This window comes from Lipotes vexillifer, unplaced genomic scaffold (assembly GCF_000442215.2).
Source record: "Lipotes vexillifer unplaced genomic scaffold, Lipotes_vexillifer_v1.1 scaffold444, whole genome shotgun sequence".
Lineage (NCBI taxonomy): Eukaryota > Metazoa > Chordata > Mammalia > Artiodactyla > Lipotidae > Lipotes > Lipotes vexillifer.
In genome coordinates, this window is record NW_006793488.1 from 2,839,879 (window position 1) to 2,856,202 (window position 16,324).

Genomic DNA, 16,324 nt, shown 5'->3' on the forward strand with positions numbered 1-16,324 from the left:
AACAGTAAGCGATGAGGCTGGAGAACCAGGGAAATTATAGTAAAGAATATAGTAAAGACTTTACCCTGAGAGCAGCCTGGAACGAATACCATATTCATAGAACATGAAGAAGGAGGAAGGCCTGAGTAGAGCACAGGACTCTGTGAGGTTTAAAAAAAAAAAAAAGGAAGAGAGAGTTTGGAAAGGGAAATTAATGGAGGATTTTACTGTCTTTCACAGGAAGTCAGGACTCGAGCCGGGAGTTAACGTGGTCACTGCAGATTCATGTTTTTGTTCTGGCATTTATTTCTGGGAAACCCATTTGACATGACTTTCATGCACATGATGACATGCAGTCAGAATAATCAGACCAGATTGTGTGAACGGGGGCAATCGTTATACTGTCCGATGTAGCTAACATTCCCTATGATGACATGGAAAGTTAATGTTGTGCCCTTCAGAATCACTGTGAATGCCAGGCTTCCTTAAATCATGTTTTGTCCTAATTTCTGATGTGTTTAAATGCCCTGTATAAAATAACACGCGCTAAAGTGAATGTGAACATCATAACTCGTACATTTTTCTGTATTTCTAATCCCTATTTGTAGATTCAGAGATCTTTTGGAGCACGTTTACCTGTTCGAACTATGAAAAGTTGGTGGACATTGTCTTCCTTCCTTGATCTCAATCAATCAAGTATATTCGCGTCATCTTTTAACAGTCAGGTAATGGAAAAATGGAAATGTACAAGACAGGCTAAGAGTGGAATATTTCACTGTGATCCTTTAGCATGATACTGAAAATAAATTCACACAATCTTGCTATTCAATTTACCAGCCTGTAAAATGCCCTTAACAGCTTTCCCACACAAATGCCCTGGGGATGGATAATACAACTAATGGCAACTTTTTGTAGGACCTCAGGATTTATTGCTGAAAAGGGAATGTACAGTGATTTAGAGATTTTGTATCTTTCAGGAGTAAGTAAATAAGTATTGTCAGTATGGATCCTCCTATAATTTAGGAGTGGGGTCTGGATATAAGGAAAGATGAGACAGGTAGTATCTCTTATGCGACAGTCATAAGAGCTCATTTTCAAGGATCAAGATAAAAAAGAAATTAAACTGCCTAAAATTTTTATATAATGAAAAAATAGGGTTTTCTAAAGCACAGTACTTAGATTTTAGGAAAAGAAGATTAAGGGTCACAATATTTGATGAAATTCCCAAACTGTTGGAAAAATAATATGAAAGGTGATCCAATGGAATAGCCTTGGTAAATGATGCATCTGAAATAAATATAAAATAAAAAAAGTAAAACATGCTAAAAAAATCTGGCAAAAGTTTTATAGTAGAAAGAAGCCGCACAATTATATTACATTCTCATAAGGTTTTGAAGTGCTAACCTTGAAAATTGAAAATAAACTTTAAAAAATATATACTCGAATAAGTTCTAGAGATATGCTTATGTTACTCTTTCATTAGAGGTGCCTTGCATAGGAGTTCAGAAAACATTTTATCATCTGCAACATAGTCTACAGCCTTGTTTATTGTATTGGTCAGCTTGGACCACAGCAAAATACCACAGACTGGTGGCTTAACCTAGAGACATTTATTTTCTCACAGTTCTGAAGGCTGGAATCCAAGATCAAGATGCCAAGGTTGGTTTCTGGTGAGACCACTCTTCCTGGGCTGCTGATGGCTGTCCTCTCACTTATCCTCACATGGCCTTTCCTCTGTGCATGTGTAGAGAGAGAGACTGAGATGGTGTCTCTTTCTCTTCTTATAAGGACACCAGTCCTGTTGGATTAGGGCTCCACCCTGGTGACCTTATTTAACCTTAATTACTTCGTTATATGCCCTGTTGATAGGGATAGAGTAGGACAATCAAATAGTTATTCCAGAAATCCCACTAGGGGATTGTACAATAGCTAGAGCATGAAATTTAGGAGGATTTGGGAGACTGAAGTAAGTTAATGATCACCTAAGAAAGTAATGGGAAAAATCCTGAAACAATGTCGGCTTGCTTGACTTACGAAGCAGAGCAAGTCGTTTAGCATCAAAGCCAGACAGGCTTGCCTAACAGCACAACTAAGCTAACTTGCTTAGCAACAAAACCACGCAATGACGTAGAGAATGGACTTGAGGACACGGGGAGGGGGAAGGGTAAGCTGGGATGAAGTGAGAGAGTGGCATGGACATATATACACTACCAAATGTAAAATAGCTAGCTAGTGGGAAGCAGCCGCATAGCACAGGGAGATCAGCTCGGTGCTTTGTGACCTCCTAGAGGGGTGGGATAGGGAGGGTGGGAGGGAGACGCAAGAGGGAGGAGATATGGGGATATATGTATATGTATAGCTGATTCATTTGTTACAAAGCAGAAACTAACACACCAGTGTAGAGCAATTATACTCCAATGAAGATGTTAAAGATAATATTAAATAAATAAATTTTAAAAATACATGCAATGGAGGCACAAGTCATGCCTCAAGACAATAAAACAATAGTGGAAAAATAAGGCCTACATCCTGCCCTGTGATGTCAACAAGTTACCGACCCCTAGGACATGCTCTGTGCACACATAAAAACAATAATTTAGGGAAAGGTGACATTTCAAAGTGAAAGGCCCTCATTTTACTGAGACCTGAAATAATTTTTCCATAGCTCCCTGACAGTCCAGACGAGTCAAATAGGGTCAAAAATTCCCCCACCTGACATGTGGGAGGAGTTAATGATGGAAGGCTGGAAGAACGAGGAATAAGGTGGTCTTCTCCCGCTCCCCTCTTTTCCTTTGATTATAAAAATGCACCCCACTAAGTACTCAGGGCAGTGCAATGATCGCCTACCCACTTGTAAGCCTCACAAGTATCCTATTCTAATAGGTCACTTCTTATCTATCACTTTGCCTCTCACTGAATTCTTTCTGTGCTGAGACATAAAGAACCGGAGCTCTTCAGATGCCCCCAAAATGCCATCTAGCGGTTTCACTGCCTCCAAATACAGTCACATTGGGGTTAAGACTTCAGTGTATGAATTTTGTGGGGAGCACAATTCAGTCCATAACACTCATCAGTGTCAACTCTGGGAAGAGCTAAATCATAAGTTAAGTTATTAAAATTCTTACTAAGATGGTTTCTTTTTCTAGTGCCTTATGTACTTATATATAAATACTTTTAGTTATGTGAGTCATTATCATTTGTAAAGTCTAGATGCATTTATAAGAATACCAGCAACACTGACATAATTCTTTGAAGATTAAGGTCACATTCTAATAAAAGCAGTGGATAAGGAGTCTAGGCTGGGCCCCCAGATGCCAGAGGAGAGGAACATAGTGAGATAGATGTGGGACTCAGCAGTAGAATGAGAGCTGAAGGAACCTTGTTCAGGTTTGTTTCTTTGGGGAGAACAATAGCCTTGGTTTTAAAAAGCCTACTGTTGAAGGTCAAGATGGCAGAATAGAAGGACGTGGAGCTCACAGGCTCCCACAAATACATAAAAAAATACATCTACATGTGGAACAGTTCTCACAGAATCCCTAAAAGCTTACTGTTATTTTTTTTCCTGCTCAGAGCTTTTAAGTGGAAAAACGTGGTTTCACAAAAGGTAGCTCAGCTGGGACTCAAAAATCAGTATTCGTGGGGCTTCGCTGGTGGCGCAGTGGTTGAGAGTCTGCCTGCCGATGCAGGGCACGCGGGTTCGTGCCCCGGTCCGGGAAGATCCCGCATGCCGCGGAGCGGCTGGGCCCGTGAGCCATGGCTGCTGAGCCTGTGCTCCACAACGGGAGAGGCCTCAACAGTGAGAGGCCCGCGTACCGCAAAAAATAAATAAAAAATAAATGAAAATCAGTATTCTGCCCCAACCAGTCCTGCCAGTACCTCAGAGCAAGACCGTAGGCAATGTTATAATCCCCGGAGGCCTCAACCTCCTCTTCTATAAAGTGAGGTGTAGATCTTGATAGGACCCTATTCTACCCCTAACAGCCTGGTTGCTACGACCTAAGACTTAATTCTGGACAGTGTGTTTGCTGGTTCCAACATTTTTAGAACACTTGCTATGTGACATGTAATAACCTTCCTTCCCCTTACATTACTTACAGAGATGGAAGTAACTGTAATGAATGCCAAGCCTCATGCCCAACTTGACTGAACTCCGAGATATAATCTGGAAACCACTGTAATCTGAGAAGCAATGAAAAAGAAGAAAAAAAAATAGCATAGTATTCAAGTAAATGGCCTTATTTCCATGGCCTTGTTATGTAGTCAACTCATTTATTTAAAAGTAATTTAATTTTAATGATCCCAGTACTGTTTCTGCAATGCTCAGGTTAAAAAACAGCAGACTAAATTTCAACTCTGTGTGTTGAGAACAGAATGTTTTCTTTACAAGCATTAGAGTTTTATTTAGCAAATGCTGTTCTTCGTTTATTAGAAAATTCAAAATAGGTATTCTTCTATGGGACATATCATCACAGCATGACATGACATGGTAGAAACACTTTATATCACTATATGGCCATCATTCGTACTTCTTAGGAGATTCCATATATGGCAGATGTTAATCAAATTGCATGCCTTACTCAGTCTCTTTCTCAGAGGATCCTTTCCCAAAGCCACCCTCAGTCAATATTAAGAGATGGTCACATCATCTAATTGAAGCGAGTCTCGTAATCTGACCTGAGAACTGCTTAGCTGGGCACTGATTTGACTTCTGGAGTCATGTAGATGTAGGGTGTGATCTCCTTGAAGGACTTCCTTGGTTGAGCAGGAGTTGAGAAAGCTGCTGTGCAGGAAGAAAACAAGACAGAGAGAGAAGCCAGAAACAGCTGTGTGGACGGAAGGAGAGGAATCCTCCTCCAGGTCCCCGGGGAGGCCAGTTTGCACTTCCTGCTTTTGGGTTCTTCTACGAGATATCTCAATGCCCTGTTAATACAGCCATTCCCACCCTCTTGACAAACTACTTAAATATGACTTTGTAGCCCTTGTACTCAACAACCCCTTTGTCATCACACTTTATCTTGTGAAACCATTCTAGAATCTGACCACGTTTTATTACTTTTTCAGCCGGTGTCCCCTTATTTGCTTCCCCCATGAAAGTAATTGTATATAGGTTGTTCAAATAGACAGCTATATGGTGCTAATCTGGCCAAGCATGGCCATAGACTAAATTTTAATGAGCTTCTAACCCCGGTTAGTAATGTGGCACAATTTCCAACAGATGCATGCCACTGGTTAAAAAGAAGTGGTTTGGTTTCAGAAAAGACTTATCACTGCAAATCTATCACTGGAAATCCAACTGAAGATGCCCAATGAGCGTAGGTTAGTAGTGTCTGTATGGGAAATGAATTATGCTCCTGTCATGTCTGTCTTATCTATGAAATCATTTATATCCACAAATTCTTTATGATGGTTCCCAAATTTCTCCAAGATCAGAATTACCCAGGGAAGCTTTGTAAACATAAATTCTTAGGTCCATCCCAGAACTATAGAGTAAGAACTTTGGGGACATGTGGTCTGGGAATCTGTGTATTTACAGTTCTGTAGGCGATTCTGAGGCTCAGCCAGTTTTGAGGACCAGTGTTCTAGATTATATACAATGTTCAGGGAGAACCTGGTCATTGAAAATAGAACACCAATCCATATAGGAAAATCAATTTTATTTTTAGGTTTCTACATTAAACAATCAGAAATTGAAATTTCAAAAAATACAGTTTACAAGAGCACCCAAAACATGAAATACTTGGGTAAAAATCTACTGACATATGCAAGATATATATTCCGACAGTTAAAAATACTCATGAAAGAAATCAAAGAAGACCTAAGTAAATGTAGATAAATACAATATTCATGGATTGGAAAATTTAATATTGTTAAGATGTCAATTCTCCTAAACTGTTCTATAGTTTCAACTCAATCCCAATAGAAATCTAGCAGCAATTTTTAAAAATTATATGTTTCAGGTGTACAGCATTATAATTCAACATCTGTATGCATCTGTGTTTAAAAAAGAAATTGACCAGTTGATTCTAAAATGTACATGAAAAGACAAAGGAACTAGATTAGCCTAAACAATTTTTGAAAAGCAGAACAAAGTGGTAGGACTCATACTACCTGATTTTAAGACTTATTTTAAAATTACTGTAATCAAGATAGTGTAATATTGAGAAAAAGATAGACACATAGATGGATGGAATAGAATAGAGAGTCCAAAATTAGACTCATGCATATACAGTCAATTGATTTCTGAAAAAAAGTGCAAAGACAGTTTAGTGGAGAAGGGAACTTCCTTCCAATAAGTTGTGCTGGAACTATGGAATATCCACATGCAGAACAATGAACTTTGACCCATACCTCATATTACATGCAAACATTAACTCAAAAAGGATAACTAGACTTAAATGTAAAATCTAAAGCTATAAAACTAGAAGAAAACATAGAAGAAAAATTTTTGTGATCTTGGGTAAGACAAAGATTTATAGGAAATGATAAAAAAACATGATCTACAAAAGAAAAAATGGTAAGTTAGGTTTCATCAAAATTAAAAGCTTCTGCTTTTTGAAGAACATTTTTGAGAAAATGAAGACAAGCCACACACTGGGAGAAAATATTTGCAAAGTATGTATCTGGTAAAGAACGTGTATCCAGGATATATGAGGAACTCCTAAAACTCAATGACAAGGGAACAACCAAATACAAATCTTTCACTAGTGTGGTATGTTTATTACAATTAATGTTCCAATATTAATACATTGTTATTAACTGTAGTCCACAATTTACTTTAAGTCTCACTCTTTGGTATGGGTCTTCCATGGATTTTGACTAAAGTATAATGTATTTATCCACCATTACAGCTTCAAACAGAATAGTTTCATCTGTGCTTCACCTCTCCGTCTTTCCTTTCTCTCCTCTCCTGCTCAACCCCTGGCAACCACTGATCTTTTTACCATCACTGTAGTTTTGCCCCAACATTATATTTTGAGCCAGAGATTTCATCACATTTTTAGGCAGATCTCTTTGCTTTTCTTAAAATGAAGAAAGAATATGTTCATGAAATTTAAGTTATTTTGCATAGTTAGGAAATGGTCACAGATTGAATTTATTTAGTTATCTGTAGAGTTTTTTTCGAGGACCAGGTTGCATTTCCTACTCCCATTAAGCTAGAGTGAATACGTTGTGGGGCAACTCAAGCTATAGGTGGAAGAAAGGTCCTTGGGGATAAATGAGCATCCAGATAAACCCAGAAGTACCCAAGAGGGACACTGATTTCTCTTGTCTATCACCAAATTGCAGCCAGCAATAGTGTCACTTGACCACATTCTAGCCATTTGATGGAAAATAATTTTTCCTCATAGATCAGAAGTCCACATGGGATAAGATCAAAGTTAAAAGAGAAATTCCTGTTTAACTGATGAAAGCAAGATATTTTTGCTAAGCCTCAGTTTTACGGAAAACAAAAAGAGAAGCCCACGTAGAAGCAGAGTGAATTGTGTGACTGATGGTGTGGAAGAGCATGGCCAGATGAAAGCTTAAAAAAATTAATACTTTTATAGTGCTTTAGAGTTTTCTAAGTGTCTGTTCTCATATGTCCTTTGATACTAGTTATCTCTATCAGATGTGTTATAATATAGCTGTATTTTAAGAGTTTGAAAATCTGTTTCTAAGAGTAATAGAGTGATCAGAAATGATCCTATAGTGAATATATAGTGGCTTTCCTCTTCTTTGCTTTCGTAAAATGCTTGAACGTTTACTCTTTGTGCTGATAGTATGATTTGCTATTCAAAAACTATTTTAGTCTCAGCAGAGATGGAGTTTGCACATGCATTTTATATAACTATGACCAACTCACATGGGGCGGGGTGGTGGGTAAAGTATACGATTCATAATAAGAAATTGCTGCCTTTGAAATCAATTCCTACCATAATACTGGCCCCTTCATTACAGTGGTAATGAAAGAAAGAAAAAAGAAAGAAAGAAAGAAAGAAAGAAAGGAAGGAAGGAAGGAAGGAAGGAAGGAAGGGAGAGAAAGAAAGAGAAAGAAAAAAACCGAAATGGCCACTTCAAGGGGAAATTAGTGCTTAATTTCTGAGACTGCTTTAATGAATGGAAACACTGGCAGGATTTTACACTTAAATTGCAAAATGAAGAATGATAAGGCTAGTGAGTTAGATCTATCTTCTGAATGGAAAACACTTAATGCAGCATGTGATGAAAAAGCATCTAATGACTGAATACAGCCCTACAGTCAAATACAGTGTCTTTGAAGAAGGGTTTAAAAAATAAGGGTGTATGTAGGTAGGCATGTGTGTGTTACATCCATTTAATCAGTTGCTGCTATCATTAAGCAAAGGACCCACTTTCTGCATGCACCTTTAGCTTGCTAAAGATACTCCAATTAAGAGAAGGCACTGTTAGAAGAAAATTTCATATTTTATTAAAAGTGTCTGATGCAGTCCAAAATGAAGAAATGGATCTTTTCCTGGAAGAGGAAAACAAGACTTAAGACAAAGCATTATAGGTTGGTCTAAGAGTCCCCACTTTTTAGAGATCTATTGAGTCATCTTCCAAAGAACATGTTTTCTGTCCTCCCCTCCCATTTCCTCTTTTAGAAAACTGTTTCATCCTGAAATGTACTATTCATACAGAAAGTGTGCGAAATAAAAATATACAGCTGATTTGTTTCAAAGGGCATACCAGTGTAATCACCACACAGGGCAACAGAACATAAGCCCCTCCTGCCATCCTTCCTCCTTCCCTTGCCCCCCAAATGCAATTGTCTTTTATATTATCATTTCTTTGCTTTTCTTGACAATTTTACCATCAAAGCATGCATCCCTAGACATTATAGTTTTGTTTTGCCCTTGTTTTTTTGAATTTTGTAGAAGTGGAATCATACAGTTTATATTCTTTTGTATCTATGTCCTTTCATGCAACATTTTTTTTTTTTTTTTTTTTTTTGCAGTACGCGGGCCTCTCACTGTTGTGGCCTCTCCCGCTGCGGAGCACAGGCTCCGGACGCGCGGGCTCAGCGGCCATGGCTCACGGGCCCAGCCGCTCCGCGGCATGTGGGATCTTCCTGGACCGGGGCACGAACCCGCATCCCCTGCTTCAGGCAGGCGGACTCTCAACCACTGCGCCACCAGGGAAACCCCATGCAAAATTTTTGAATGTGAAATTTATTCTTGTGGCTGTGAGTGGTGGTCTCTCACTTTCATTCCATTATTTACATATACCACAATTTTTCCTACCCATTCTACTGTAGGTGACTGGTGTATCTGGATGGCTTTCAGTTTTTGCTTCTATGGGCGATGCTGCTCTGAATATGCTTGTGTCTTTTTATATACGTGTGCACGTATTTCAGTTGTACGTGCCTGTGGGTGGAACTTCCGGTCACTGGGTGTGTCTATATGCAAATTTGGTAATGCCAAATAGCTTTCTGGAGTGGCTTTGTCAACTTACATCTCTGTCAGCGGCGTATGAGAGCCTTCCTCCACATGGTTGTCAATATCTCGTAGGCACAAATATATAGTTGTTGAAATACGTTTTAAAAAAAACTTCACCACAGGGCTTCCCTAGTGGTGCAGTGGTTGCAAGTCTGCCTGCCGATGCAGGGGACACAGGTTCGAGCCCTGGTCTGGGAGGATCCCACATGCCGCGGAGCAACTAGGCCCGTGAGCCACAACTACTGAGCCTGCGCGTCTGGAGCCTGTGCTCCGCAACAAGAGAGGCCGCGATAGTGAGAGGCCCGCGCACCGTGATGAAGAGTGGCCCCCGCTTGCCGCAACTCGAGAGAGCCCTCGCGCAGAAACGAAGACGCAACACAGCAAAAATAAATAAATAAACTCCTACCCCCAACATCTTCTTTAAAACAAAAAACAAAACAAAACAAAAAGCCTCACCACAATGAACGGAATAAATAGCAGGTTGAAGAGATGAAGAATGTGCTGAAAGATCAGACCGAGAAACTCTCCCAGAAACAGTAAAGAGATGGAAACCATGAAAGAATAGCTCAGGAATACACGAGACAGGAGTGGGATGGCCAACATCTAAAGGATTCCTAGAAAAGAAAGAAAAAAATCAAACAGACCATTTCAGAAAGTTTGTAGAGATAAGCCCTCTGAATTAAGAAAAAATTTACTACTCATGCCTCAGTTTTTTGAGAAAGGCAAGCTGTTAAGAATTGAACGGGAGGGGGAAGGGTAAGCTGGGGTGAGGTGAGAGAGTGGCATGGACATATATACACTACCAGATGTCAAATAGCTAGCTAGTGGGAAGCAGCCGCATAGCACAGGGAGATCAGTTTGTGCTTTGTGACCACCCAGAGGGGTGGGATAGGGAGGGGGGGAGGGAGACTCAAGAGGGAGGGGATATGGGGATGTATGTATATGTATAGCTGATTCACTTTGTTTTACAGCAGAAACTAACACAACATTGTAAAGCAATTATACTCCAAGATATAAACATATAAAGATGTTAAAAAAAGAACTGAGTGAACAAATAATTAAATATATGCTAATAAGATTGATTTTCAGAATTTATGAAATACCTGGGACATTTCAAAGAATAAATCACCTTATTTATTCACTGAATAAATCGCCTTATTCAGTGACTATCAGCCTGTGTGTCTTTTCATTCGTACAAGTCCCGTAATGGTAGACTAGGCCCATCATTGCCCGCTGAGGTTGGCACTCTTCTGGTTCCCCAATTTTCCTAAATCCAACAATGATTCCTAGCTGTATAAAGATGGATACCTGTATGACTTTGACTACGGATATGTTTGTAGGCATTTTATAATAAATTCCCCCTAGCCTTGCCCCATCTATTCTATCAAACATTAAACAATTTTTTTTTTCTTTCTTTTGGTGTCATTGCATGGCATGAGGGATCTTAGTTCCCTGACTAGGGATGGAACCCGTGCCCCCTGCAGTGAAAGCATGGACTCCTAACCACTGGACTGCCAGGGAATTCCTAGATCAAACCTTCTTAAGACATTTCAATTGACTTCTTTGATTTAATGACAGGTGTCAACATCAAAACAGTCCCGAGATTTTATGATTTTGTGCTGCTTAGCAGAGAGATTGCAGAGAAACATTCCATCAAGTAAAATGTAGTTAGAAACTAGAGAAAAATGATTACTTGCCTTTATGAGTCTTCTCTGGACACATATACAAAAACATATCCTACACAATTAAGATATGTATTAATGGCCATTTTCAGAACATATAAAAAGTCAATCCCCAAATGTTCATATTCTGTTTAGTCAGAAATGAAACACAATATACACTTGAATTGATCTGCTTTTCATTCCTTTCACTGTAACTGGCATTAGGAGAAAAAAAAAAGGGCAGTGAGACCTGCAAGGAAATCTATAAAAATTAGACTCCAAGGTCTCATTCTATCATTATCTATTGTGAATAATTATCCACGTTTTACATATTTCATCTATTTTAAATCTTATCAATCATGTAAAATTGATTAAAATGGTCTAATTAATTATGTTTTAGAAAATTGGGGGTATCATAGGATTAAGATATTTAATAAAACGCATTTTGTGATTAAAGTCTCAGAAGAATCCCTTAAGTGTTAAGCCCCACTTCCCGAACCCCCTGTAATACACAGTTCACTCAGAAGCAGCAGTAAATCACTGAGGTGAACGTTTTCTTCATAATGTCACCAGAAAATAGCATAAGGAGTATTCTAACTACATGCCATGAAATTAAAACAACAAACCATGACTGATAGGAAATTATGGGTTTATCTTACTTTCGTGAAGATTTAAAAAAAAAGTAATATTTATGGAGAAAGTAATGAATATTAAATCTTTCATACATCTGCAATGATTAAAGAATTCACTTATGCCAGCAACTCTGCAACATGGTAAGATTTCTGTTCAGTTTGAACAAAGAGACTCAGAGAAGTTAAATAGGGTCAGGCCACACAGAATGGTTAAGTTTGAAAGCAAATGAAGGCAATCACGTGAAAAGTATTGGAATATTTTAAGATGTCCTGATATTGAAAACATCCGGAGTTTGTAGCTAAGACCTCCACGCTGAAGTGTGCTCCATGTACCAGAAGCGTCAGCATCTTGTTGGTGCAATCTCAGGCCCCAAACCAATCCTACTGAATTAAAATCCTATTTTTAAAGAAGATCCTCAGGTGATTCATCTGCACATTCAGGTTTTAGAAGCACTACCATTGTGGGGAATTATTATTTTGAAAACTTAAGGCTAATAAGATACTCCAGTGACTGGAAGGAAATCAACATAGTTCATGTATTTTTGTGTAGAGATCATGGCAAATCCTCTCTAGAATGGGTGTTCCTTAAGAGTGAGGGTTGTATTTGATTCTTTTGTGCATCCTAAGCATCTAGTATAATGCCTGGCTCACATCTGATTCAGTGAGAGTGAATGAAGAAATGCTGTTAAAATAAAAATAGAGCAGTCAAGTCAGTGATGTTACAGTATTTGTTAAAAAGGTTAAGATGGCTGGTTCAATGGGCAGGTACAAGGACATTCAATAGGCACACGTGAAAAGCAGAATATGTGCAAATGAAACATTTTTGCCCAAACACATAGTGGAAATAAACTGTCATTTGCTTAATTAGGAAGGAAGCACACAGAAAGTTCTGAGCATCACTCTGCTTTGCGTGATGATTTGATAACCGTGTCATTTAAAGAGCAAATGTGACACTGGGGTGCATAAATATTTTCATTATGCTAAGCCATATTGGTTTATTGGTTGGTTTATTATGCTGGTCAAATTTTACTAGAATTCTGCACTCATTGACCAAGGAAGAACCTAGAATATAAAGTGGGTTAAAGATAAAAATCACTTTAGGAAATTAAGAGACTTAGATAACAGTCCAGAGAATGCTAAAAGATAAAAACATTAGTTAAGCCTAAAGCCTGCAGTGCCATCCTAACTATTTGGAGTTGGTCAAATGTCACACATTATGGGCACGGTCCCCACAGGCCTGCTCTCACTCCAGAACCAGCTGCAAGCTCCGAGGCTCCCAGGCCACCAACTGGTTACAAATTTGGGGGCGTTACCACTTTCCCCTCAGGTTCCATACTTCGCTAGAACAACTCATAGAACTTAGGAAAGCGTCATACATTCCACTACAGTTTTATCATAAAGGACACAAATCAGAAACAGACAAAAGAAGAGACCTGTGGGGCAAGGTCTATGCTTCCGTGCCTTCAGGAGCATCACCCTCCTGGCACATCCGTGGGTACCTACAATCAGGGAAGCAATCCCAGACCTTGGTCTCCGGAGGTTTTATTGGGTTTCACTATGTAGCCATGATTGACTGAATCACTGATCATGCGATTGAACTGTCTTATCTCCAAACCCCTTACCTTCCCCAAAGGTTGGGCCAATATCCTGAGGCTCAAAACCCTAATCCTATAGTCACATGGTGAGACTTTCCAGCAAGGCCAGCCCCTACCCTGGAACCACCAAGACTAACAATTCCTATCACTTTGGAAATTCGAAGGACTAGAAGCTCCCTCCCAGAAATCAAGGACAAAGGTTGGCCAAATTCTTTACTATACAACATGCCTTGCTGAGGATTCTGGCTAGGCTGGCTTACCTCTAGGTCAAATCTGAACACAGTGATCCACAAAGAGTTGGCTACCTTCTTCTGCTATTGTTATTTTGTTGCACTGTTATTTTGTTATTGTTATCTTGTATGCCAAGAAGGGACATTATATGGCAGAATTCAGAATGTATCTTTTTTTGTCTAAAGGTATTCTTTGATGACTAGTTCTGTAGGACACATATTTACTGAGTGCCTACTATAGGTATGACAGGCACCTGATGTGAACACAGATGAAGAAACAATTTATATCTACATACAGCTTGAAACAGACATCTATGTGCATTCCACTAATGTGTCCATCAAATGATCCTCACCTATTCACTCAAGTATGTCTGACAAATTCTTTACTAAAGACACTTTCGTCACACACGATGTTACTTTGGGTTACTTAAATGTTCATAGCGAGGTACGATGAACAGAAAACATGCCTCGTGGTGTGACTGGGTTTGAAACGTACTACTGTGCCGTAGTGTTATGTGAGCTAGTAAGCACTCACCCTGGTCCTCAACCTCTGTGTTTGCAAATATGTAAACATGAATAATCACATCTACTTAGAGAGGCAGCACAGTGGTTAACGGCATGAATCTGGAACCAGACTGCTTGACAGCTCTGGCTTTTTCTAGCTATGTAAGGTTACGAATGTCACAATGCCACAGCTTCCTCATCTGTAGAATGAAGCTAATACCCTTAGGTGTTGTGAGGATTAAGTTATTGCACATAAAGCACGAATAATAGTGCCTGGTACCTAACAAGCACTTAAATACTGGCTATTACGATTAATAATTTATTCTTTTTTTTTTTTTTTTTTTTGGCCACACGGCACAGCTTGTGGGATCTTAGTTCCCCAACCAGGGATTGAATCCGGGCCCTCGGCAGTGAAAGCACAGAGTCCTAACCACTGGACCACCAGGGAACTCCTGCAATTAATATTTTAAATTCCCTTATTAGTACTTTTTTTGGTTGCTGGGATGACATATTCATGAAAGGTCATATTTTAAATCTGGCACAAAGTACACATCCCAATGTTTATTTCCTTCACTACAGAAATTATTCTGTATTTTATACTACTACTATTCCATGGATACAAATAAGTGAGATGAAGTTTACCTCCTTCTGATGGCAGGTCAACAAAGGAAATGGAGTGTAAAGGGTTAGCCTGACAAACTGATTTTTTTTTTTTTTTTTTTGCGGTACGCGGGGGGCCTCTCACTGCTCTGGCCTCTCCCGTTGCGGAGCACAGGCTCCGCAGGCTCAGCGGCCATGGCTCACAGGCCCAGCTGCTCTGCGACATGTGGGATCTTCCCGGACTGGGGCAAGAACCTATGTCCCCTGCCTTGGCAGGCGGACTCTCAACCACTACGCCACCAGGGAAGCCCTTACAAACTGATTTTTAAACAGTGCTAAATTTAAAATTGGGGATGGCATAGGTGGGATGCGGAGCTGGTAACAGGCAGTAAGAGGCAAAAACATTAGAAAAGTATGGGGATAAAAGGATGACTTGATAAGTTAAAATTATAATATTTTATCAAGGATTCAGGAAAATTAACTTTTTTTAAAAAGCACAAATCCTTACTGTCTTAGAGTTTAAGGCAGTAGTATGAAGTGCAAATTAACATTCCTTTCACTTTAAAATATGAAAACTTTAAAAATGATTATCATTTTGGGGAAAAAGACCCACAGTATTTAACACATGACACATGAAGATCAGGCAGAATTTCTTGGGCTAGATCCTTAAATTATCATGGGATCTGCTGCACCCACATATGCACAAAACAGGTTTAGGTCACCATCAGAATACAGTGGAATTTTAAGAATGAGATTAAATATTCCAAGTATACTATACTCACAAAATATGTGATATCACTAAGAGCATGGATATTAAGCTGTTTTAACCAACATTTACACTGAAAATGAAGATTAATAGGATTTTTTTTAATACAGTGGAAGCAATTCCAAAACTCACTGCTAAAACATCAGGGCCAAAATCTTTCTGAATTTAGACTTAAAACTGTGCAAGCAGGCTTCCCTGATGGCGCAGTGGTTGAGAGTCCGCCTACCAATGCGGGGGACATGGGTTCGTGCCCCGGTCCAGGAGGATCCCACATGCCGCGGAGTGGCTGGGCCCGTGAGCCATGGCTGCTGAGCCTGCACGTCCGGAGCCTGTGCTCTGCAGCGGGAGAGGCCACAACAGTGAGAGACCTGTGTACCGCTAAAAAAAAAACCCAAAGAAACAAAAAAACCCAACTGTGCAAGCAACGTATTGTTGCTAATTGGCTAAATCTACTTGTGCTTTTTAATTTATCCAATTTCATCTTCAAGCTGTCAAATTAAATTTCATTTTTAAGAAACACTATGATAATTTTATTATTTTATAGTAATTTAAGACATCAATTGTTTTCCCTTCAATTTATTTTTATTTTACTTTTTAAGATTTTTTTGATGTGGACCATTTTTAAAGTTTTTATTGAGTTTGTTACTCTATTGCTTCTGTTTTATGTTTTGGTTTTCTGGCCACGAGGCATGTGGGATCTTAGCTCCCTGACCAGGGATTGAACCTGCACACCCTGCATTGGAAGGTGAAGTCTTAACCACTGGACCGCCAGGGAAGTCCCTCCCTTCAATTTAAAAATCCAAATCATGAAATCTTTTAGCACCTTTGATGGATAATAGGAAATCTGGCTTGTGATACATACTTACAGGATACAGGATGATGACTCTTTTTACTCTATTGCCTATATTCCACAGAAAATG